The following is a 24,696-nucleotide window of genomic DNA, read 5'->3' on the forward strand; positions in this document are numbered from 1 at the left end:
TCTATCTTCCATTGGTACAAGCTATTTTGAACGACTCTTTTTCTTCTGCTATTGGTCGAACTCCATATGAGGCAGCTTTTGGCCGTCCGTTCCAGTCACTTTTGACTCGCTCGGTCAGTCAAATGCTTGATGCCAATGCTGAAAGTCAGTCATTGGATGAGATTTTTTGAGAGTGTGAAGCTTCGGCTAAGCAAAGCTCAGGAATCTTATTCACGGCAGGCTAACAAGCATCGTCAGGAGGTCTCGATCAAGAAAGAAGATTGGGTATATCTAAGAATCGTGAAACAACGTCTTAAGCAAGTTGGAAAGAAGTGTCCAAAGTTGTCTTTTCGTATGTATGGTCCATTTCCAATCATTAAAAAGATAAATGAGGTTTCAATGAAATTGCGGTTGCCTAACTCATGGTCAATGCACAACGTTTTCCATGTTTCTTGGTTAAAAGTGTTTCACGGACTCCAAAGGACATTTCGGAAGAAGAAGAACCGGAGATCATCGATGAAGCTGAAGTCATGGAGCCAGAGCAAATGTTGTTGCATCGGTTTCGCCATGGTTCGAAGAAGCAAGTGCGACAACTATTTTTGAAGTTCAAGGATCGAGGAACCCATGAAGCGATGTGGGTAGACGAGTTCTTCAAGGATTATCCAGAGTTGTTGGCAAACTACAAGGAAGCAATGCAGCTCGGTACCAGTACCTCACTTTAAAAAGCAGGGGATGTCACGTGACACATCCAACCCTATGTGTCCATGGACAAGCTACACCTTAACAGGGTTTTCGTCAATTTCAGTCAAGTCTAGATTAGAAGTGATCTGGCACTTTTGTGAGTCTATTCGTAGACCGTGCATACCCAGTCACTTGGTATAGATGAATATCCTCTGGTTGCACACAACATGATCATCAGTATTCCCATCAAAATCCATTAGAATCAGTTAGGGGATTTTTGCAGTGCATTTAGCCTATTTTCCCTATTTTTGACATTTTTCACTTATTAATTTAAGTGACTTTCCAACAAAAGTAGGTAGGGCAATTTGGGTAAGAAAATATATAAGCAAACCAAAGCTAGCACCCTTTGGCAGATGAGCAAGGAGCACAACAAGCCTTTGGCAGCAGGTACTCCCCTCTCTCAGCAAGAACCCCTCAAGCACCCATCGCCTTGGCGTTCCACCAACCTCCATCCCTAGCGTTTTTGCATATCGCTAGCTCCTCCAATTGCCTAGCGTTTTCAGCAGAGACGCCTAGCTTCCCCAGCGTTTTCAGCCCTAGCGACAACAGTTAAAGCAGTTAAAACAGCGTTTTTGCAACAGGTAAAACAGCGTTTTTCAGCCCTAACCCTCCTGCAGATACTCAGCGTTTTTCAGCCCCGAAAACAGCAGACCAATCAGCGTTTTCAGTCCTCAAAAACAGCAGCCAAATCTGCGTTTTCAGCAGTCCCAAAATTTCAGCACATAGCGTTTTTGTACAACCGCTAAAAGTTTGCAGATTTCAGCCCTTAGGTCATTGTCGCCATCCGCGTCGTCGTCACCGACATAGCCCCGAGTTGCATCAGTTCCCATGCATCATCATTGTACCACTTTGTGCAATCAATAGTAGACCACTCTCGCCGACGAGAGTGGGGCCTTCGGAGGAGGGTTTTACAACGTCTCTGGTGTCGTATCTCTCTTCTCTCTCTCTCTCAGTCTCATACACTTGCACGCACAGTATCCACTCACTTTGTTCGTGATCATAGCACTCTACATAAAGAACGGAAGGCTCAAGAACTAAAAGGAACCTTGAGCAAATATGGATCACTCATCTTGAGAAAATACAACATCCATTCGGCTGCACCTTACATATATTCCCCGCATATCAAACACATTAATGTGCCATCCCAATTAGCTCACCTTGGAGGCCCCCCCTTGGCCTAAAAAAAAAAACTTAAAGCATGCATTTCTGTTGCTACTGTCTTGCTGAGGTCTCCCACACTAGCTTTAGCCTTCTACCATGCACCTGTCAGCATACACATCATTGCATTGCACACTTCCTAGCACAAATCAACTTTGGTTGCCCCATCATTGCCCACCCCCTTGTTGAACATTCATGTTCAACCACAAACAGGCTTATTGCACTTAAAAACTGCCACACCAAAACAAACTCTCTACACATCAGAAAACCACCTAACATATGTACAAAACCTGGCATTTGCTACCTGCTGCCTTTGTTCATGCGGGTTGCCCAACCCCCTGCTTTACCTGCCATCATCCGCCTGGATCAAACATCTGGCATTGATCCCCTTGATCCACCTGTAACATGCTCACATAGTGCCACACCAAGGCATCTAGCCAACAATCCACATAAGTTGTTCTCGCCATGCTTCCATCGCTCCAAGCATCCATAGGCATATTGTCCACTTCCAAAAAAACACCACCAAAAGCATCACCACTCTCCGAGTGTACATCATCATTCACATTGAGCATACCATGCCCTCCCTCCCAACCATATAATGTAAGATCCTCCTCAAGCAAATCTTGTACCTGCTCGACAATCCACTGCACAGCTGCGTTTATCAGCATCCCCTTCAACCACCATATGCAAATTTCCTTTGTTAGCTCGAACAAGTCCACACCCTTGGACTTTTCTTCATGCTCAAAAGGACCACTCCACTTAGCGGGCAACCCTTTCAACATAGGCACCCGATCACCATCACTTCCATACTCACCTCCATACCTGCCTCTGTCGGCACCACCATAGCAGCAGACTTTTGCTCTCCAAAAAAAACCTCCACCTGTAGAGGGACAGACCCTCGTATCACTTATATTCTGGTCAAAGCTTTCCTAGCAAGCACCTGTGTCTCTTTATCCATCTCACCTATTGGGTCATCAAACCCCCAATCATCTTCATCTTCAATGTATTCCTGGCCAAAAGAACCCGTGCAATTCATAGGCAATTGCAATTGCTCTTCCCTTTGATCAGCATCCGACGCCTCTTGCTTGCCATCTTCTTCAACCTCTTCTTCTTCCTAAGCTACAACAACTCTCTCCTTCTTGGGAAACCTTTGTATCTGCTGTACAATCAAAGCACCTTCCATAGCTCTAAGCTACCTTGATGAGCATCGTCATTAGCATGGTGCCGCATAGCACCCTCACTTGAATGTCTTTATTCCCAAGCTCCAATGCTATCACCTGCTCATCCTTTATAGTGGCAACCACCACATCCTTATGCACATAACAAGATAACTTTACCTTTACCAGCATCGACTCTTCGGATTCTGTCTCCCAGCTTGTATCTCTATCCTCCTCGCTCGTTTCCCAAAAGTTCGAGCTTGTAGCCTCATCATCTTCACCATAGCCCGATTCAATATCACCGTCGTCATCCTCTAGCTGCTCCACAAAAGCTGGACCATCGTTGTGTCCACTTTTGTCATCCAACCCCAAGCTCTTGGCACCTACCACTTGGCCACGATCTATTACCCTTTCATACAAGCACTCCACGAGAACAGGCTCCACCTCTTCGCTCTCGAAAACCAGCCCAATCTTGCTTATCCGCAGCTTCCAGACCATCAAACCAAGCGTTTGCTTTACCTTGCAACACCAACGGAACTGTCTCCAACTTTTCTTCATCACTCCACATTCGCAATGAGAGCATAAATAACTAGAAATCTGCCAGCCACTCATCCGCATCTTCTTCACCGCTGAAAATCGGGCCAACACTCTTGCCACGTTTTTGCTTATAAACACATCAACAGGGAGCAATCAATGTGCTCCTCCGTCGGGGCACCAGAAGATGGAGAGGGGGAATGGGAAACACACCCGACACACAAACAACTGCCCCAATATAGCTCAGGGTATTCATAGCACCCCTGTCCTCTCGAAAACACCTTCAAAAAAGCCAATTCACACTAGCAGGGCCCCGCCTGCACTTCGTCCAACGCACACACGCTTTGCACAATCCTCAGACAGCTACCACACCGATCTTGCCCGCTTCCAGCTCTTCCACATCTCTATACCTCTCTCTCTTTCTTTCACACACAGGGGGCCCGGGGGGGCGCACACACTCACACACACCGGCACCACACATCCTGGAGACGAGCAAAGAAGAAAGGGGGAAGGGGAGAGAGACGACGCCAAAACCGGCAATGATAGCTTTCCTTCAATGAAAAAAACCATGTACAAAATCCGTAGAGTCTGCTCTAGGCCGCACCATGGCCATCAGTGTTTCATACAGAGGGGCACACACCTCCCTCAAAGTTCGACTCCATCGGCACACGCCTCAACCAAAAATCCAACTTCGGCTTCGCTCCGACAGCAACTTTTCGTCTTGGTAGCCTTCACTAGCTACCTCTCCTACAAGGCCTTCGCTCTTTCGAGCCGCATCACGGCAATCCACAATCTTGTGCGGCTTCGACTCCTCGAGCGCACGAAAAAAAACCCTTTCTCCTCCTCTTCCTCCCACTTGAGAAAAACCCTCTGCTTCTCAAGCCAGTCGCCCCCTCTTTCTTCTTTTCCCCTTTTTTTCCTACTTTCTAAAAAAAGTACTCTTGAGCAATAGCGCCCAACGCTATTGCTCCCCATAAGCTCATAAGTCATTACAAAATGCCCATTTGGCTTGTGTAACTCACCTCAGCTTTCCACTTTTCAAATTCCATCCTCATTTCTCATTGCCATTTATTTTTATAACCAAGGAAGGGTTTTAATGCAAGCTTCCCATGCCTCGGTGCTCCACGTGCACGAGTTCGCCGAACCCCCTTTTCGCCAAGCCACACCCCGGCCAGCCCCAAACCTTGAAGAGTTTGCCGCATTTCAATCACCTCACAACCTTTAATGTCAAGTCTCAAAACTGGAAAAAGAATCGAGTTCGCCCCCCTGCCGTGATTGCTTGCCAGCTTGAACTGGGCGTATCCCGGTGCTCATGACTTCGATTAACAAGCCGCAAATTTCGGCCGGCTCCCCACCTTGCATGCAATCTTCTAGAATCTTGGCGAGCTAAAAAAAATTATGTCGGCGCGCTTACCAACGTGGCCCGGTGAGCATGTACCCGACCCCCTGCAAATATTCCACAGGCCATAACTTGCCCGTCTGAGCTCCGAATGGCAATCCAAAAAGACTAGCTTGAGCTTTACACGTGTATCCACTGATCCCATTTTTGGACACCTGTCTTTACTTGCCCTATCCGTCAGGGATCTACAAAGTCTTCTAACTTTGGACTTGCATATCTTTTACATGGAAGGTCCGTTTGACGAGCTGTCTAGACCAGCTTTTGGAGCATCTCAAATACCACATTTCAAGGTATATTCCCTGCATTTCAAACACCTTAATGTGCCATCCCAATTAGCTCACCTTGGAGGGCCCCCCTTGGCCTAAAAAAAAAAAACTTTAAGCATGCATTTCCGTTGCCACTGTCCTGCTGAGGTCTCCCCCACTAGCTTTAGCCCTGTACCATGCACCTGTCAGCATACACATCATTGCATTGCACACTTCCTAGCACAGACCAACTTTGGTTGCACCAACGTGATGCTCGAGTATGTAAAAGGCGAAGGTGCTTCATCTTGAAGAAAACACCATTCCAATGACACGGTAGGTGACAGAGGGTTATTTGACCACCACCACCTCTCTCTCTCTCTCTCTCTCTCTCTCTCTCTCTCTCTCTCTCTCTCTCTCTCTCTCTCTCTCTCTCTCTCTCTCTCTCTCTCTCTCTCTCTCTCTCTCTCTCTCTCTCTCTCTCTCTCTGCAGATGGCTTTGTAGTCAAGCCCAGTTATATGGATCTCTCTCTCTCTCTCTCTCTCTCTCTCTCTCTCTCTCTCTCTCTCTCTCTCTCTCTCTCTCTCTCTCTCTCTCTCTCTCTCTCTCTCTCTCTCTCTCTCTCTCTCTCTCTCTCTGCAGATGGCTTTGTAGTCAAGCCCAGTTATATGGATACACATTTATCACATCGGGTGTGCGGTGTGCTATTGGCCAGATTTGCACATCCTCACGCCGGCTTGAGATTGAGATTGGGAGATATAGAAGAGTTCCGCCTGAGGGCAGGGTATGTCGTGTATGCCATAGGGAGCCAGCAACAGAGCTGCATTACATATGTCATTGCTCCGCATCCTATGAGATTCGTGGGCAATTCCATTGCTTATTCAGGTAGGGTTTTGGACCACTTTCCAAAGTTATGGGATACCAGGATCAGAGATGCTTGGGTATGTTCTTGCTTGAGTTGAGAAGACATAGGGATTGCTTGTTGAGGCGATCAGAGAGACAGACTCACCGACAGGTCATGGACTATTTCAGGCCAGCCATTACCACTAGACAGCTAGACAGACACGTTCTGCAGTAGAGTTTGAATCCGACCTCCACTAGAGGCACACTGATTGACCGTGCACGCAATGGACCTAGGGAGATCCAAGCATCCACAATTACAGAGGAGGGCATAAGGAGGATTCGGATTATTTTGGTACGCCACGCAGGATACCCAGTCAGGTTTTTGACCATGGCGGACATCGAGGAGATCGGACACCGACCAATGCTGGATTTACTCTGAGTTAGAGGATTATCCCCTTCTTAGTAGCTTAAGCTTCTTGCATCCCTCATTGTTTTGCACACTTGTATTGACTAGAAAGTCTCTAGTCTTTCCCCCATTTCACTTTCACTACAACATTTTGTTTAGGACGTTAGTCTTTCTTTCAGCACAGAGACTTTGTATTAGATTCACCAGTTTGTAACTTGTTAGTCTCATAGGTCATTTTGGTCTTTTGTGGACGTTAATATATCATTTCATCTCTCTCTCTCTCTCTCTCTCTCTCTCTCTCTCTCTCTCTCTCTCTCTCTCTCTCTCTCTCTCTCTCTCTCTCTCTCTCTCTCACACACACACACACTATTAGGTGCAGCGGAATGAATGTTTGCGCTTTGCTCAAGATGAGTGCTCCGAACTGTGCTCAAGGTTCCTTTTGTTCTTATGGAAGGTAGAGCCTTCCGTTCTTAATGAGAGAGTGCTATGATCACAAACAAAAGTGAATGGACACTGTGCGTGCAAGTGAATGAGACTGAGAGATAGAGAGAAGAGAGATACGACACCAGAGACATTGTAAAACCCTCCTCCGAAGGCCCCACTCTCGTCGGCGAGAGTGGTCTACTTATGATTGCACAATCTGGTACAAATGGTAAGCATGAGACTGATGCAAGTCTAGGCTATGTCGACGATGACGACGGTGATGACGACGATGACCTAAGGGCTGAAATCTGCGGTCTTCTATCTGCTGTCCATAAAAACGCTATGGCTGAAAATCTGGGACTGTTTTGGGGTTGCTAAAAACGCTGTTTTGGCTGCGTTTTTGAAGGCTGAAAATGACGATCTTCTGCAATGTCTAGGGCTGAATCTGCTGCTGTTCATGAATGCTGAAAACGCTGCCTTGTCTACTTCACTCAAGGCTGAAAATCCAAAAACGCTGGCAGCTTTGTAGCGTTAGTGAAAACCCTGGGAATCTGGGAGTGTTGGCGATGAGGGAAACTGAAAACGCCAAGGCTAGGGGCTTGAGGCAGGCTTGCGGGGGAAATCTGCTAGAAACAGAAAACGCTAGGGCTTGGAGAAAACGCCAAGGCAAGGGAGAGGGAAATCGCCAAGGCAAGGAGTTCTTGATGGTTCTTGCTGAGAAGGTGCCTGTTGAGCGGGGAGCTCCTACTGCTTCTTCTGCCATTGAGTGCTAACTTGGGTTTGCTTATATACAAACTTAGCAAAATTGCCCTACCTACTTTTGTTGGGAAGCCACTTAAATTAATAAGTGAAAAATGTCAAAAATAGGGAAAATAGGCTAAAATCACTGGAAAATTACCCTAACTGATTCTAATGGATTCTGATGGGAATACTGATGATCATGCTATGTGCAACCAGAGGATATGCATCTACACTAAGTGACTGGGCATGCACGGTCTGTGAACAAACTCACCAAAGTGCCAGATCACTTCTAAATCTAGACTGACTTGACTGATTGAACCCTGATCATGCTGTAGCTTGTCCACGGACACATAGGGTTGGATGTGTCACGTGACACACACACACACACACACACACACAACTTAGACCGTGATGCCCCTTTGGCCACTCTCACCAGCCAGGTATCTTTCATTTTACACACATCAGCCATCAGTAGCTTCCAACATGCCACATACAATGGCCGACCACCACCCCCTCAAATGATGCCCCAAAACCAATTGTATGATGCTAAGTGCAGAGAGCTATCCAAGAGGCTAAAGTCCCAAAGAGCTTTGGAGATCACTGAGAGAGGTCAGATGCCTTGAAGGTCATCACAGGCAACAAACGTCTGGCCTTCGAGGAGGCACGGGAGCCTGAGTTATACCACCTAGTACCTACTAATTAGCCAAGACTCTGCCACATCTTGGATGGCACTCCAAGTTGCCACCTTCGCCAACTCCCATCAAGGACCCTAGCACGTCGTACGATTATGTAGAGAGACTATACCACATACTCGAGCAACGATCTATCCAAGAGCCACTAGAGCCATGCCCTGCCACTGCAATCCTCTTTACATTCGACACGGTGTGGCGGCCTTCCACCGCCTACAGCATTGCCAATCATCCGATCACATAGGCTTGCAAAGCGAGCACCTGATTTATGCAGTAGACACCATAGCCCCTTTGATAGCACCTCTCTTCAACCGAGCATTGGTTGAGGAACTACAAGAGAAGTGGACTATGTATACCATTGTGCCTAACCACAAATCTAGAGACACCCTAGATCCCAGGAATAATAGGACCATAATGATCAACATCATACTAGCCAAACTGTATGGGGCAGTACTTGAGGTAGGGCCCACCACGTACACAGAGGGCACAAGGCTACGAGACCCGGACTCTCGCGATTCAGGCACACTTTCTCTACAATGCTCACATCTTCGTGCTTCGATGCTTGATCGACGCGTGAAAGCTCAGAAGAGGATGCTATATTGTTGCCTTGTCACTTTCGCAAAGCCTTAGATATCATCCCTAGAGAGAGACTCTTCCAAGGCCTCCAAGAGATTGGTGTACCTTCTCAGATGATACGGACTATCCATGATCTGTATGCACAGGCTACATGCCGAGTATGACGCCCTAACAGCTTATCAGACCCCATTGCTAGCACCATCGATGTGAACCAAGGGTGCCCCCTATCTCCCACACTCTTTGGGCTCTACAGCGACAAGATATCAGACTATGTACTACGGGAAGGAGGGGTGGAAGCAGATCTCCGAGGTACACCAGTTCACATTATGCTTTATGCTAACAACAATGTCTTGCTTTCAAAGTCACACGAGGGCCACCTACAAGTCTTGGATGAGTTTTGCATACACAGAGGCCTCACGGTGAACCTTGGCAAGACCAAGGTCATGATCTTCCATACATCCAAAATATTCAAGGCCGTGCAATGTTCACGGCCGCAAGAGGACATGTGGAGGTAGTAGACTCATGTGTCTACACAAAAATTACTTTTGCTGGCACAACAAGAAGATTCACTATGGCATGAACCCCCAGAGACCAACTCACACGAGGTTTATGTAGCCCTAACGATGCTAGAGTGTAGGTGCCACCACCCCCACTTCCAAAAGCCCCATACCAAAGGGTGGCTTTTTGATACACTAGTCACTCCTGCCATGATGTACGTGGCCCGGGCACCAGGCCTATCAATTTTCAAACTCCCTCTGGACACGAATAGAGCGCCCACAAATTATCATGGTCTCATGTTTCTTTCATAGCAAACATTCAGTGCCACATGACATCATCCTAGCAGAGCTGGCCGCTCCCCCAATGGTGGTCGAGACCCTATTCCAAACAATAGCTTTATACAACAGATAAGAGAGCTCCCACAAGACAAACTCATGTGCAAAGCCTTTGAGGTGGATGAGGCCTCGATACACCTTTCACCTGAGGCAGAGACCCGATTATGGTACTCACGGGTATTAGAGTGGTTTGGACCCAAGGGACTAGGCAGTGATGATCTACCCCCCTTCAGACCCTCACTCACCATACATATGTCTCTCACACAATGAGAGAAACAAGATACTCAAGCACAATCTTTGGCAGCTATGCATCCGGGAGACATGGATCACACCTCAGCAACCTCTTCCCACAAAGAGACAATACTACCAAGACCACTTCTTGCCCATTCTAGTAAAGTCAACTATGCAAAAAGAGGTGGAGAGTGAGGAACATTATCCGTGCACATGTAGAGCATATCCGTATATTACAAGCAAATACAAGGCTCTTTTTTCAAGACAACCCAGCCTCCCCCGGATACTAGAGTCCACAAATTGGCACCAATTGGTCACTTGTTAGTTGAGATACCAAGGCACCGAGAGGTACAACCCCCCCTCTCCCCCCCAACCCCTCCGCCCATGAGAGATGATCGACAGACACCTCACAGATTTCTTCTAGCACCCCACTACCAGGCCACCTCCCATCACACACCGAGGGATCACCTTACAACAGGCTGAGGTGATCGGGGGTCGCAAACATCCACGTCCGCCCGGACACAAAGCACCATGACTACTTCATAGGTAGATCCAGACACGCTACTACAACAGCAACGGGCCCAGGCTTTTCCCAACCCCAGGGCCATACTATGCGGGCTCTTCACCCCATATCCACCCATGCATTATATACTACACCCAGATTTTGGCATTAGTCTCTATTTCATTCTCATGTGTACAAATTGCCATACGTATACAAGATTGCATCTCTCCCTAGTAGTAGAGCTCCATTACCATGTATCACCCCCCAGATCCCCCCAACTACCTGACAGTAACTTTTTTTACTTTGTATCTTTTGTCCTTTCATGGATACACGGAGGATATCCACACCACGTTCTAGTAGACTTAAAAACACTCTCTCTCTCTCTCTCTCTCTCTCTCATACACGGACACGCACCAAAAGCTGTTAAATACTCACTCCACTTGGAAACACTCTGGCGTATGTCAACAATCTATTACAAACAGATCACTGACTTGGCAGTCCACATTTCACTGATGATGGCACACATGTAGCTCTCCTTTTGTCACAAGAAGATGCTTTCTGCAGTATCTGTAACGGCGAGGCTCTCGCTCTACACTCTCCCGTATTCAAAAGTGGTCGGATGGGCTTTTACTGGGGTTGTGTTTGATTCAGTTCTAACGCCCTGACCAAAGGGTGTTGGACATTTCGGCGAAAGGGCAGTCACTTGAGCCTTTTTTCTTTCAGGTAAAAGCAGGAGTAAGTACGCACTACACAGACAAAGACATACAAAGGATGAACTCCGATTTTCAAGTAAACTAGATCCACAAAATGATCTCATCCTTACAAAGCTTCTCTAATGGCCACACCTTCCACATGCTCACTCACATTACACCTGCTTTGCTCCTTATTTTCTCATGCTTTCGAGACCGCTTGACATGGTTGGAACATCTTCGTTTCCAACAAATTATTTTAAGGGCTTGCCCAACCAAACATCTACTTCATCTTATGCACATGATCTTGAATCTGTCGCCTTATTGATTTGACCTTGCCACCTCTCCTTAAGATTGCAGCTTGTTCTTGAGAAAATCTCCTTGCATTTGACTGAAGCAACCAAATGCACCGAATGAGAGCTTTGAGGGCTCTCTTGCAATGGGTGGCTCTAAATTGAAGGTGATATCTGTCTAGAATGGTCAAATTAGGCACATTCAACAATAGTTAGTCATTGTTCTATTGCTATTAACAAAAAGGGCACCATCCATTGGTTATTAAATGCGCATGCTAGATACCATACTCTCAGAGGAAATTTTTGAGATAAATCTTTTCTTGCAAAGCACAGAATGCGCCATGGCCTTAATTACCATCCACTCATCATTTTAACTTTGAGAAAGGCTCACCAGTTTATGAGCAATTGGATCCTTCATATAATGCCCCCTTGCACAAACCAAGACACTGCTTATTATTAGGAATTTGATTAAGTTGAAACTAAGGAATTTAAAGCACTTGAGGTATTTGCAAAAGAATTCGATAGCCAAATTGCACTTGATGGAAACATGACACATCTCCTTGATTTAGGTGTTAAATTTATGAATTGACAAGGTGCAACAAAGCTACAACCTAGAGCACAAATGCAAGGGGCAGCTCCCTCAGGACAATCAATGCAAGGGGATGATATCTCCCATGAGGCTAATGTGTTGTCGTCCTTAGACCTAAATGAGATGGCAAAACTACTCAAGAGTATGAAGCCCTCAAATTTTGGTAGCAAAGACAGGGACCGCATACAAAGATACAATGGATTTGTTCCTTAGTAATTCAAAAGATATCCATCATCTACGTTGCAATCCAAGAGCCCCTCTCCAATGAAGGTTTTAAAAGAGAGTCAAGAAAGAAATCCCACGATTCAGTCTCTTATTAAGAATTTGTATTAAGAAGGATTGTCCCAATATGCAAGGGAAAGGCAACATGAACAAGAAAGGAAAGGGTAGTGCACATGATGCAACTTCTTTCTCTTGAATCTTCTTTCAAATATGCAGATGTGGAAGTATCACATACAAAGGAGCTTCACAAATGTTATCTGGCTACTACTATGTTATAGCCAACTTTTTGGACCACATGAAATAGTGAGAATGCATGGCCCTATCAAGGGGCATAAATTGAAAATCCTTCGTCAATGATGGTTCCTCTCATAACTTCCTTACAAAGAAGTTAGTTAATGTTAGCTCTATGGGATACCTCTCTAGTCGAGCTTTCTCCACACGAATTACTCATTGAGCTAGTCAGTGATGTCACATGCACACCGCCTATCTACATTTCATGGTTCCATTTCTTGTCTTGTGTCAAGTTCTCTCTCTTTCTCTTCATTTTCAACATGGTATTAGAGTAAGATTCATGATTTAGATCCTTAATTTAATTTAAAGTCTATCATTATTTACAAATTATTTAAAACGCTATTGGATTGGGGAGTTATCCTATTTATCTATTTGGCCAAACTTAGGAGATTCTCCATCTAACATGGACTACGGTTAGGTTGCTAATGGCTCAAGCAATGATGTCATGCCCTAATTTGAATTGGCATGCTTTTTGAAAAGCCTTAGACTTTTGAAGCATAGCATTTTCTCTTCACTTGAGCACTATCACAACTCTCCATAGCCATGAGCTTTAGAGCTTGAATCACATCAATCCTCACATGACCCTCAAGGGTGCTACCAATTGAGGGGGGAGACCTCCCTAGTGCTTTACACACCATCTCTCTCTCCTAGCACTTGTCTCATGGCAGCCTTGCACCCTCCTTGCACTTCACATTGTGTTTCCCTTGGGCACTCAATGCACGGGCTATTGTCCTCTTCTCATTGTGCCTCCAACAAGGCAATGCCTCAAGGCTCTTGTGTTGCACTCCCATGTGTTAACCCTCACGGCTCACGGACACCCCATCACCTACGACGGACGTGTATTATGTATTTGGTAGAGTCAGGTACCGGGCTTGTCGGACCAATAGGAAAAGGGTAAGAGTGATCGCCGATGAGAGGCGCACTCTAGCTGGGTCATTCAAGGGATTAGCTGGCTAAGCATGGGCGCCCAAGTGTGAATGGGGTGAGCTCATATAAAAGCCAACTAAACCTAAAATTCACTTATTCTCATTTGTGCAATAGAAGAGTACTCTTGCTCCATCTCCATCTCCATCTTCTTCTTCTTCACCTCCTTGTGTGTGTTTGTGTATGTGAGAGAGAGAGAGAGAGAGAGAGAGAGTGTGCGATCAAGCATTACGAAGGCACGACGGCGGCGAAGCGTTTGAGCGCGGCACGACTGCAGCTTCTTCTTCATTGCGGCGAGGAATCCACCACGAATGCGAGCGTAGAGCGGTGAGTGACACACCATCGCTTTCTTTGAGCTTAATAGTTAAGCTAGTTGTGTGCTTGGAGCCGTCTGTGGCTCGCACACAGTGTTAGGCAAGTCCCTTGCTTCGACAGTGCGACAAGGAGCGCACATTTTTGGCGCCGTTGCCGGGGAAATGCCCTACACTAAGCTCGGTTAAGCACTTTACGCTTTCTTGTGATGCAATTTCAATTGAAGGATTTGTGAAGAAGGAAGGTGTGGTTGTGTGGAGAAGATTTTTGTTACATTGTATTGTCTTTTTTGTTTTCTGTAAAGAAGGAGTTACAATTTTTTTGCAATGTACTGTTAGAATTAAGGTATTAGCTATGGAATGTTAGTTATGTAAGGTTCAATGTTAGTTCTGTAAGGTTAGTTTTGTAGATCTGTTAGCTACTGTAGTACTGTGTAAACTGTGTTAGAGTGTGTGTGGCAGTATCTCTATTAGCTGTAAGTAGATAAGTTAGGTGTAGGTTAAGTGTGTGTGTGTGTGTGTGTGCGCGTGCGCAGCACGGCCGCAGCGACTTAAAAATAAAATAAAATAAAATTATATATATATATATATATATATATATCTCTCTCTCTTAAAAAGAAAGATCGGGCTGGGGATCATTCCTGTCATAAAATCTAATATCTAACTAACCCAAATGATTTTCTCATATTAAATTGATCACTTAATGTGGGAGAATAAACGGGAACAAGTGTTAAGATATAGGTATGTGCTTTTAGATCTATCTCAACACGGGGCCAATGTAAAGGGGCCCAAAAGGGAGATGGTCTATCAAAGAGCAAGGCTAACCAATGGAGCATAAGACCTTAGGGTTAGCTTCATTGAAGACCTCCAATAAATGTGTGTAAAAGTCCTTTTGACCTTAAGTAAGCTAGGGCTGAGCTTGAGGTGGGAACCCGGCCCAAGCTCGAGGTGCTTGTCCTGCTTGAGGTGCTTGTCATGCTTGAGGTGTTTTTCATGCTTGAGGTGCTTGATTAAGATGCTTGAGGTGCTTGACTGGCTCCATGCTTGAGGTGCTTGACTTGCTGCATGATTAAAGTACTTGAGGTGCCTTGAGAAGCTTGCCTGAGATGCTTGTGGGAACCCCCCCTAGTTCAAGTGCTTTGTCATGCTTGGTGAGTAAGGTGCTTGATCACCTAAAAGTCAAAAGCATTCCTACAAGAGGGGGGGCGAGCCCTTTTCCTAGGGCCTAGAGAGAGAACACCCACTCACACACACAAGGGAAGCCCATCTTGAAGAGGCAACAAGGACACATGTCAGGCCCCTACCCATGTTACCTTCATGTGTTGCTTGAAGCCTATTGGCTAGGCTTCAAAGGGGTCCAATGATAAATTACATGAATTATCTAATTGTTTTAGCATTTATCAAGTCCTCTCTCTCAAAAGGGAAAGGGGGACACTTGTCCCAAGGCTACCCATGTTGCTTGTAATGGCTCCTGCTTGTGATTGGCTAGGCCTGGAGGGGTCCAATGAGCTTCAGGCATGAGCTACTAGGGGGGGTCGACCCAAGCAAGCTAGGGGGTGCCTAGGGGGTATACTCACCCACACACACTCACAAGCACTCTCATTGTGTGATATGCAAAGTGCAAGAGCTCCCTCTCCAAGCAAGTAGAGGTTGAGAGCCTACACCAACACTCTTGGCTATGGAGTGCAAATCCAACCAAGAGCCATGCTTCAATGCTTAGGCTTGCCATCTCCTTCTTCTTCATTACTATGCTATTATGTATGCTAGCAACAAGAGTATGATAAGTGAGGAACTAATTCTTTCTCCTACGAAATGTTTCTTCTTCCTCTTCCCTACCCTCATTCCCTGCTAGCTCTCTCCACCTTCGAAGGTGTTTGAGGTCTTGGGACTGAGGCTTGGGATAGTTAAAGCTTTCTTCAAGTTTATGTTATGTTTGTGGTGCATGAAGCCTTCCATCTTCATGGCATCACCTAGGTCACAAGGAACACAAAGACTGTATTGTAACAAGTCTCTCTTTATGGGAGAAATCATAATACAAATGCCTATTGGAGGGGGGACCGGCTCCACATAAATCCGGTCCTCAATTGTTGTCATGTTCTCTAAACTCTCTCTCTTGCAAAAGTATTGTCTATGCCAAGTTAACTAATTGCTATGATTATGTTGCTATCTTCAATTATGTCTACCCGCTATGCTCACAAAATCATTTCTTGAAAGTACTCTCATTAAATTCCGCTATTCTCAAATTGAATAGGCAAAGTCCATTACATTGGTATCAGAGCATTTGGTTTCTCTTTTCTTGCTTAAGAAGAGAGGTCCTTAAGTAGCCTATAAATGGTTGATGTTGTTAATTATAATAGAGTAAGTGGAACTGGGATCTAATACCGGTTTTGTTAAGCCCACTATGTGGGGGATGGTGCACACCTCGGGAGCTTTGGACTTAATAATGGAGTCTTTTTAGACTTGCCTACGGCTTTACCATTATTGAGCCATAAGAAGTCCGAAAGGAGCTAGCCCTTGGCAATTCTGCTATGTTAGACCTACTCCTCTACTCTCTATAATTAACCACTTTGAGCCGTGGGTGTAGATACTTAAGAGCCGATTTTCAAAGGCTAAGAGGAGTGGCAACTAAGGTTTTGAATTGCCAAAGCATACACTAAGTACATACATAAAATTTTGTTAACATGGCTGACAATAATCAAGAGAGTAGAATGAACATTGATAGCTTTGATTTTGCACATGAAGGTGCTAATGATGATGCTCCCATGTTTGTGAATTATCTTGTGACTAGGTTGCAACAAGCTATGGGCAACCCTACCTTGCAAGCCGAAGTTACTCAACAACTTCGTGCCTATTGAATTTCCCTTCCTCTCCAAGAGGAGAGAGAGCTTAGGAGGCCTCTTGAAGAGACCCCCAAAAGAAGACTCTCTCCCATTCGAGAGGAGGAATCCAAAGAGAAAGAAAGCAATGAAAGTCTAAGTTCTTCTGAAGATGTGGCTCCACGAAGAAGGCGGTGTAGACGATCGCCTACTCCTCCCAAGAGGAAAAGAGCAACCCATAGTCCTTCTCCTCATCACTCTCAAAGGCAAGAGAGGAAACAAAGGAAGAAAAGGGCTAGGAAGAGGTCACCCTCTTCTCCTTCTTCTTCACCTTCCTTCTCTTCCGATGAAAGTTGTGGCTATTCTCCTAGAGAATACAAGAGGGGAGGGCATCGCAAATCATTTCCTGCATGGCGAAGGTCACAAAAGCTAAAGAAGTTCAAGGAGGGAGGAAAGAGTATCTCTTTTCTCACCTACGATGGCACCTTTGGTGCTACCGACAAAGTGTTGGCCTTCATCCAGCAATTTGATGCGGCCTTTGGGGACGAGGGCTTCATAGAGTCCTCCAAGCTACGCCATGTAGCTATGCACTTCCAAAAATCAGCTCGGCAATGGTGGGCTAGCCTTCGTGGCAATGGAGAAGCCCCAAAGACATGGAAAACTCTACGAGTTTCCATCATGAAGTAATTTCTTCCAAGCGATACTAAAGATAAAGTTCTTACCGAATGGCGCGGCTTGAAGCTCCTCTCTCATGAGTCTATCAACAAGTATGTAGATAAGTTTTGGGATTTACATCTCAAAGCTACTGTCTTTCAAAAGATAGACTTTGCCGAGCAAAGACAACAATTCTGTGCGGGATTACCTGAAGAGATGGCCAAATATATCAACTCTCAACGGCCCGGTACTATTACCGAAGTAATCCACCACACCATGGTTGCTTCACGCATCAATTTCCATCAAGGGGCTAGACGTAATGTCAAGCCCATGGAAAACAAAGATAAAAATGATGCAAAGGGGAAATCCAATGCTCAAAATAATTCCCAAGGCACTTCCAACAACAACAACAACAATCGGTCCAAGGAGAAGGGAGTTTACAAAGGTAAAAACAAACTCTCTCCAGAAGAGCTTGAAGCTTTTCGCAAGGACCATAAGTGTTTCAAGTGTGGGGAGCAAGGACATGGCTATCGTTCTTGCCCCAAGAAGAATACTCGCAATGAGACTCCTAGGGCTTCCACCATCGAAGCTCCAAAAGAGGATGCTCATTGCAAAGGATCATCACTCTCCTATGCTTGGGGAAAGGTAAGAGAGCATGATGCCTTCATCTTGTTTGACCCTGGCTCTACTCTCAACTTCATATCAATAGAGTTGGCTACCAAGTTGGGCATTCAAGCTTTTGAGATGGGAGATATAGTAACAGCTGATGCAGCTTTCAAGGGACAACAAGCCTCCATTACTCCCTTGATTGGGAAGTTGAGGCTTCATGTCCAAAGCTATGTCGACAAAGAAGACTTCTTCATCTCTCCCCTCCAACATCAGGATGTTATCCTGGGGGCACCATGGTTTGATCGCATGGCTGCCAACATGAAGTTCCCTGAAAGGAGAATTTACTTCACCTACAGGGGAAAGAACATGTATATAGATGCTAGTGAGCGTGGTCGCACTATTCCACTTGTAAATCCTCTTTCTTTTGATAAATCAATGAAGAGCTCAGTTTCTGCGTACATGATTTATGTCAAAGAGTCTCTAAAAGCTAATAATGTTTCATCAAATGAAAATGATAGGAATCAAGAAGAGTTAGACTTGTCTACTTTTCTAAAAGGATTCCAAGATGTGTTCATCGATGATATCCCTATGGACCTACCTCCAAAACGAGGGGATGATGACCATCGTATTGAGCTCCTTCCAGGAAGCTCACCGCCTAACAAACCTCCTTATCGAGTCTCACAAGCTCAACAAGAGGAGATCATGAGGCAAGTACAAGAGCTGGTAGACAAAGGGATGGTGAGGCCTAGTTCCTCTCCCTTTTGTTCTCCAGTCCTTTTAGTGCAAAAGAAAGATGGTACATACCGTATGTGTGTGGACTATCGAGCATTAAACCATATCACTATCAAAAACAGATTTCCCGTACCTCGGGTAGAAGATCTGTTTGATAAGCTACAAGGCTCTACCTACTTCAGTAGGATTGACCTTAAGAGTGGCTATCATCAAATAAGGATAGTGGATGAGGATATCTTAAAGACCGCGTTTCGCACAACATTTGGTCTTTATGAATATCTAGTCATGCCTTTTGGCTTGACTAATGCACCAGCTACGTTCAATCGTTTGATGGAGAAAATTTTTAGACCATATCGAAAATTCACTGGAGTGTTCTTCGATGATATCATCATCTACTCCAAGTCTTTGGAGGAACATAAGCAACATCTCCAAGTGATTTTTCAAGCCTTGAGGGAGAACAAACTTTTTCTCAACCAAAAGAAAAGTGAATTCTTCCTTCAAGAGATTCAATATCTAGGCCATATTATCTCTCACGATGGTATTCGTATGGATCCATCAAAGTTAGAGGTAATAAAATCATGGCCTAACCCAAGGAATCTACATGAGCTAAGAAGCTTTATTGGTATGTGTGCATACTATAGACGCTTCATAGCAAAATTCTCTCAAGTAGCAGCACCACTACACGACTTAGCCAAGAAGAACGTTAAGTTTGTATAGACTGCTAAGGAGCAAAATGCTTTTGAAAAACTCAAAGAGAAGCTTACTTCCCAACCAGTCCTCGTGCTTCCGGATCTCTCAAAGCCATTTGAGGTCCAATGTGATGCTTATGGTGATTGCCTTGGAGCGGTTTTGCTTCAAGAAGGGCATGCCATAGCATATGAGAGCCGGAGGCTCAATGGTGATGAACGAGTCTTGGGCATTTATGAGAAAGAGCTTTTAGCTGTTCTACATGCCCTAAACACATGGAAGCACTACCTATTGGGGACTCCATTTATCCTACGAACCGACCACCAAAGTCTCAAGTATTTCATGACGCAAACCAAGCTTTCCGACAAACAAATGAGGTGGGCAAATTTTCTTTCGCAATTTAATTTCCATATTGCTCACATAGCTGGTAAGCACAATCAAGTTGCCGATGCACTTTCACGACGACCAAAAGTTAATGCGGTGTCTATAGCTACTCACAATGATCTATCCTCTATGATAGATGAGTATGCTACTGACCCTTACTTTAGAGACATAATGTCAGCCCTTGCTTTGGGGAAGAAAGAGGAACCATTCACCTTGCAGGATGGTTATCTTCTCCACGGCAATAGGCTATGTGTTACCCATTCCCTTCGTGAGAAGGTTATGTATGAATCCCATGCTCCTCCATATGCAGGGCATAGAGGTATTCAACCTACTCTCCGAGGAGTAGAGACGTATTTCTATTGGCCTACCATGAAAGTGGACATACAAGAGTATGTTTCAAAATGTGTAGTATGCCAAAAGACCAAGTATGATAGAGGGAAGCAACCTGGATTACTCCAGCCATTGCCTATTCCAAATTCACCATGGGAGAGTATATCCATGGATTTCTCTTTGGATTACCCAAGTCTATCCATGGGAATACAGGAATATGGACAATAGTCGACAGGTTTAGCGAGCAAGCACATTTTATTCCTGTCAAAAAGACTATTAAGGCACATCAAATGGCAACTCTCTTCATATCTCAGATTTTCAAACACCATGGATTACCCACATCCATCGTGTCAGATAGAGATCCTAGAATGACCAGTAATTTCTGGAAAGGTCTCTTTGAAAATCTAGGAACAAGATTGAATTTCTCTTCGGCCTATCACCCACAAACGGATGGCCAAAGTGAGATAGCCAATCTTACGATACTCGATCTACTCAAGACTTATGTTACCGAAGTAGATCAACGCTCACAATGGGAAAAGTATTTACCGCTAGTAGAGTATGCCTACAATAATAATGTACATACTTCTACGGGCAAAGCACCTTTCGAGATCATAGAAGGAAGACCTAAAAGTCCCTTGCTACTGAAAGTACATGGGAAGATCTTCGCTGCCGATGAGTATAGCCGTGACCTACAAGAATCTTTTCAAAAGATTAGGGAGGCTATAGCCATCTCTCAACAAAGGCAAAAAGCTGCTGCTGATAAGCACAGAAGAGCCTTAATGTTCAAAGAAAATGATTGGGTCTTACTCAAGTTTCCTAAGGCTCGATTAAGGCAAACGACGGGCAAAAATCCTACGGGCCATCAAAAGTATTATGCTAAACTAGCAAAAAGATACTATGGTCCTTTCCAAATCTTGAAGCCTATCAATGAGACGGCTTATCAACTCAAGTTGCCCAACCATTGGCTTATACACAATGCCTTTCATGTAAGCTTACTTAAGCCCTACAAAGGAGATCCACCAATTGAACCAATTATTGAAGACCCTCCCGAAGTTGAAGACCAAGAAGAGGTGCTACAACCCGAAGCTATCCTTCGGCATGAAGACAAGGTACTACGACATGGTAAGATTATCCGACGGTATCTTATTAAGTTCAAAAATTATCCTTTTGAAGATGCTAAATGGATGCAAGGAGTACAACTTAAGGATAGTATGAACCTTGTCAATGCTTACAATGCTACATTAGAGTAAGCAAATGTACAAATTTCTTTTAAATAACTCATGTTTTTGTCTTATATGACTAGTCCTCTTTTTAATTGTGCACAAATTTAACTAGTATGCATGCTTAGAATCATGTTTGTGATGACGACGTCTCTCAAACACCAAGTAGAATTTGTCACTCTACTTTGGGAGAATGAAATGGACTAAAGAGCAGACATGCTTGCGGCAGCTATGTCTCCCAAGCACCAAATGGATTAGTCATCCATCTTGGAAAGATGTCGTAGGGTAAAAAGGGATCCTTTACCCGCTAAGTACGATTGACTAATGACTAAGACTTTATCTCTTCTACCTCATAGTCGAGGACGACTATGATTTCAAGAGAGAGGTAATGTCATAAAATCTAATATCTAACTAACCCAAATGATTTTCTCATATTAAATTGATCACTTAATGTGGGAGAATAAACGGGAACAAGTGTTAAGATATAGGTATGTGCTTTTAGATCTATCTCAACACGGGGCCAATGTAAAGGGGCCCAAAAGGGAGATGGTCTATCAAAGAGCAAGGCTAACCAATGGAGCATAAGACCTTAGGGTTAGCTTCATTGAAGACCTCCAATAAATGTGTGTAAAAGTCCTTTTGACCTTAAGTAAGCTAGGGCTGAGCTTGAGGTGGGAACCCGGCCCAAGCTCGAGGTGCTTGTCCTGCTTGAGGTGCTTGTCATGCTTGAGGTGTTTTTCATGCTTGAGGTGCTTGATTAAGATGCTTGAGGTGCTTGACTGGCTCCATGCTTGAGGTGCTTGACTTGCTGCATGATTAAAGTACTTGAGGTGCCTTGAGAAGCTTGCCTGAGATGCTTGTGGGAACCCCCCCTAGTTCAAGTGCTTTGTCATGCTTGGTGAGTAAGGTGCTTGATCACCTAAAAGTCAAAAGCATTCCTACAAGAGGGGGGGCGAGCCCTTTTCCTAGGGCCTAGAGAGAGAACACCCACTCACACACACAAGGGAAGCCCATCTTGAAGAGGCAACAAGGACACATGTCAGGCCCCTACCCATGTTACCTTCATGTGTTGCTTGAAGCCTATTGGCTAGGCTTCAAAGGGGTCCAATGATAAATTACATGAATTATCTAATTGTTTTAGCATTTATCAAGTCCTCTCTCTCAAAAGGGAAAGGGGGACACTTGTCCCAAGGCTACCCATGTTGCTTGTAATGGCTCCTGCTTGTGATTGGCTAGGCCTGGAGGGGTCCAATGAGCTTCAGGCATGAGCTACAAGGGGGGGTCGACCCAAGCAAGCTAGGGGGGTGCCTAGGGGGTATACTCACCCACACACACTCACAAGCACTCTCATTGTGTGATATGCAAAGTGCAAGAGCTCCCTCTCCAAGCAAGTAGAGGTTGAGAGCCTACACCAACACTCTTGGCTATGGAGTGCAAATCCAACCAAGAGCCATGCTTCAATGCTTAGGCTTGCCATCTCCTTCTTCTTCATTACTATGCTATTATGTATGCTAGCAACAAGAGTATGATAAGTGAGGAACTAATTCTTTCTCCTACGAAATGTTTCTTCTTCCTCTTCCCTACCCTCATTCCCTGCTAGCTCTCTCCACCTTCGAAGGTGTTTGAGGTCTTGGGACTGAGGCTTGGGATAGTTAAAGCTTTCTTCAAGTTTATGTTATGTTTGTGGTGCATGAAGCCTTCCATCTTCATGGCATCACCTAGGTCACAAGGAACACAAAGACTGTATTGTAACAAGTCTCTCTTTATGGGAGAAATCATAATACAAATGCCTATTGGAGGGGGGACCGGCTCCACATAAATCCGGTCCTCAATTGTTGTCATGTTCTCTAAACTCTCTCTCTTGCAAAAGTATTGTCTATGCCAAGTTAACTAATTGCTATGATTATGTTGCTATCTTCAATTATGTCTACCCGCTATGCTCACAAAATCATTTCTTGAAAGTACTCTCATTAAATTCCGCTATTCTCAAATTGAATAGGCAAATTCTCTTACAATTCCCCAAGCTCAAGCCCAAACCCAGACCTCAGTCCTCAGTTTTAAAATATAGTTTATACACCTTTTTATATTAAAAAACTATTTTTAGGATTTCGAGGACTATAAAGACTATTTTTAGGATTTCGAGGGCTTCACGTAGCCGAATAGGGAGCTGTAAAGCACGGCACGTTCCTTTAGCCAAAACGCTCGTCTTGAGCTATTACACGCCATATTTTGTGGCTTGGTTACAAAAAATAACCAAGAATAACAAAAAACTTGGGTTATAAACACCAAAAAAAAAAACTAAGTGAGCGGCCTTCACGGGCACTCACCAACGCGTTTAGAGTGTGGAGGTCACATGTACCTACGCTCTGGACGAGTGTTAGAGCACGAGCATATTGGTAGTGCCTCCATTTACGCGGGCACCCATTATTCCTCCATCCTAGGTTTTGGACCTTCGGCCGGGACTCAAGGTAGCGCGAACTAAGATTTTCATATCGCGTCTAGTGATTCTTCCTCTGACTACGAAGTCATGGAGGGGTATCCTACACCAAACCCTGATAGTTCAAGTCAAGACATGCATGCCATGGGCCCACGGCCCAGGTCCAGCGTGTTTAGCCGCTTAAAAGAGACCCTTAGTAGAGCTACTCGCTCCGAACATGAGGTTAATGAAATAAATGAAGGGAGTGGGGAAGTAAATTCGTCATTCATGCCTAAAATAGACCCTATGCTTCTTGAGAGTGTGCATGTGAATGTTCCATCCACTGCACCTCCTGATCCTTTAGGACTATCTCCCTCTGAGATTCTACTACCCGATGGTAGTAGTCTTGCCGAAGTGCAAGAGATCGAACGCTATATGCAAGCAACAAGGGAGAGGGAAATTGAGAACCTATGAAGGCTAGAACAAAGTCGAGCCCTGAAAGCAAAGGCTCCTATGACAACAATCATGCCAGCCGAGCAACCGAGTGCTCCCAAGGTAGCAGTCACGGAGGGGCAACCGATGGGGAGCAATAATGCTTCCACCTTGAGGGAAACCTCCAGCACGCCAGGCCTAGATGGGATATTCCTAAACGAAAATTGGGAGTATGACCTACAAGCGGAAGCTTTAACTGATCGGTACACAGGACACACCTATCATGTGGGTTGGTTAGATGTTCTACAATCCACATCGGGTGCTACTAGCATAGATGAGCAACAACAGAAAGTCTGTGATGTCCTCCATAGGATTGTCGAGTTAGAAAGACAGAACACAGGGATCAACATGCTTTCAACAGGCCTAATGAGATTCTTGGATACGGGAAAGGCCAACCAACCAACCCTATCACAAAAGGAGACTCCCTCAGTGAGCCCCATTGATCCTCCATATGTTGTTTCGCCAGGAGCCTCAGTACAATCTGAGCCCACAAGTGGCAGCTTTACCTTCCCAGATCTAGCTCATCTTTCTCTTAATGACACTACGACTACCATGCACATCCCAGTGGTGAGCATGACAAGA

General features: G+C 44.9%; 1 protein-coding gene across 1 annotated transcript in view; it reads right to left on the minus strand.

Annotated features, from left to right (window-relative positions):
- Positions 1–11,268, minus strand: part of LOC147460795 (uncharacterized) — a 59,416-nt gene extending 48,148 nt beyond the window's left edge. The window contains exon 1 of the mRNA XM_086508499.1: positions 10,891–11,268. The gene's annotated coding sequence lies outside the window, so the exon portion shown is untranslated. The remainder of the gene's footprint in view (positions 1–10,890) is intronic.
- Between the last annotated feature and the right edge of the window lie 13,428 nt (positions 11,269–24,696).

Source organism: Adiantum capillus-veneris, chromosome 3, assembly GCF_014529385.1.
Source record: "Adiantum capillus-veneris isolate H3 chromosome 3, ASM1452938v2, whole genome shotgun sequence".
In the NCBI taxonomy this organism is placed as follows: Eukaryota; Viridiplantae; Streptophyta; class Polypodiopsida; order Polypodiales; family Pteridaceae; genus Adiantum; species Adiantum capillus-veneris.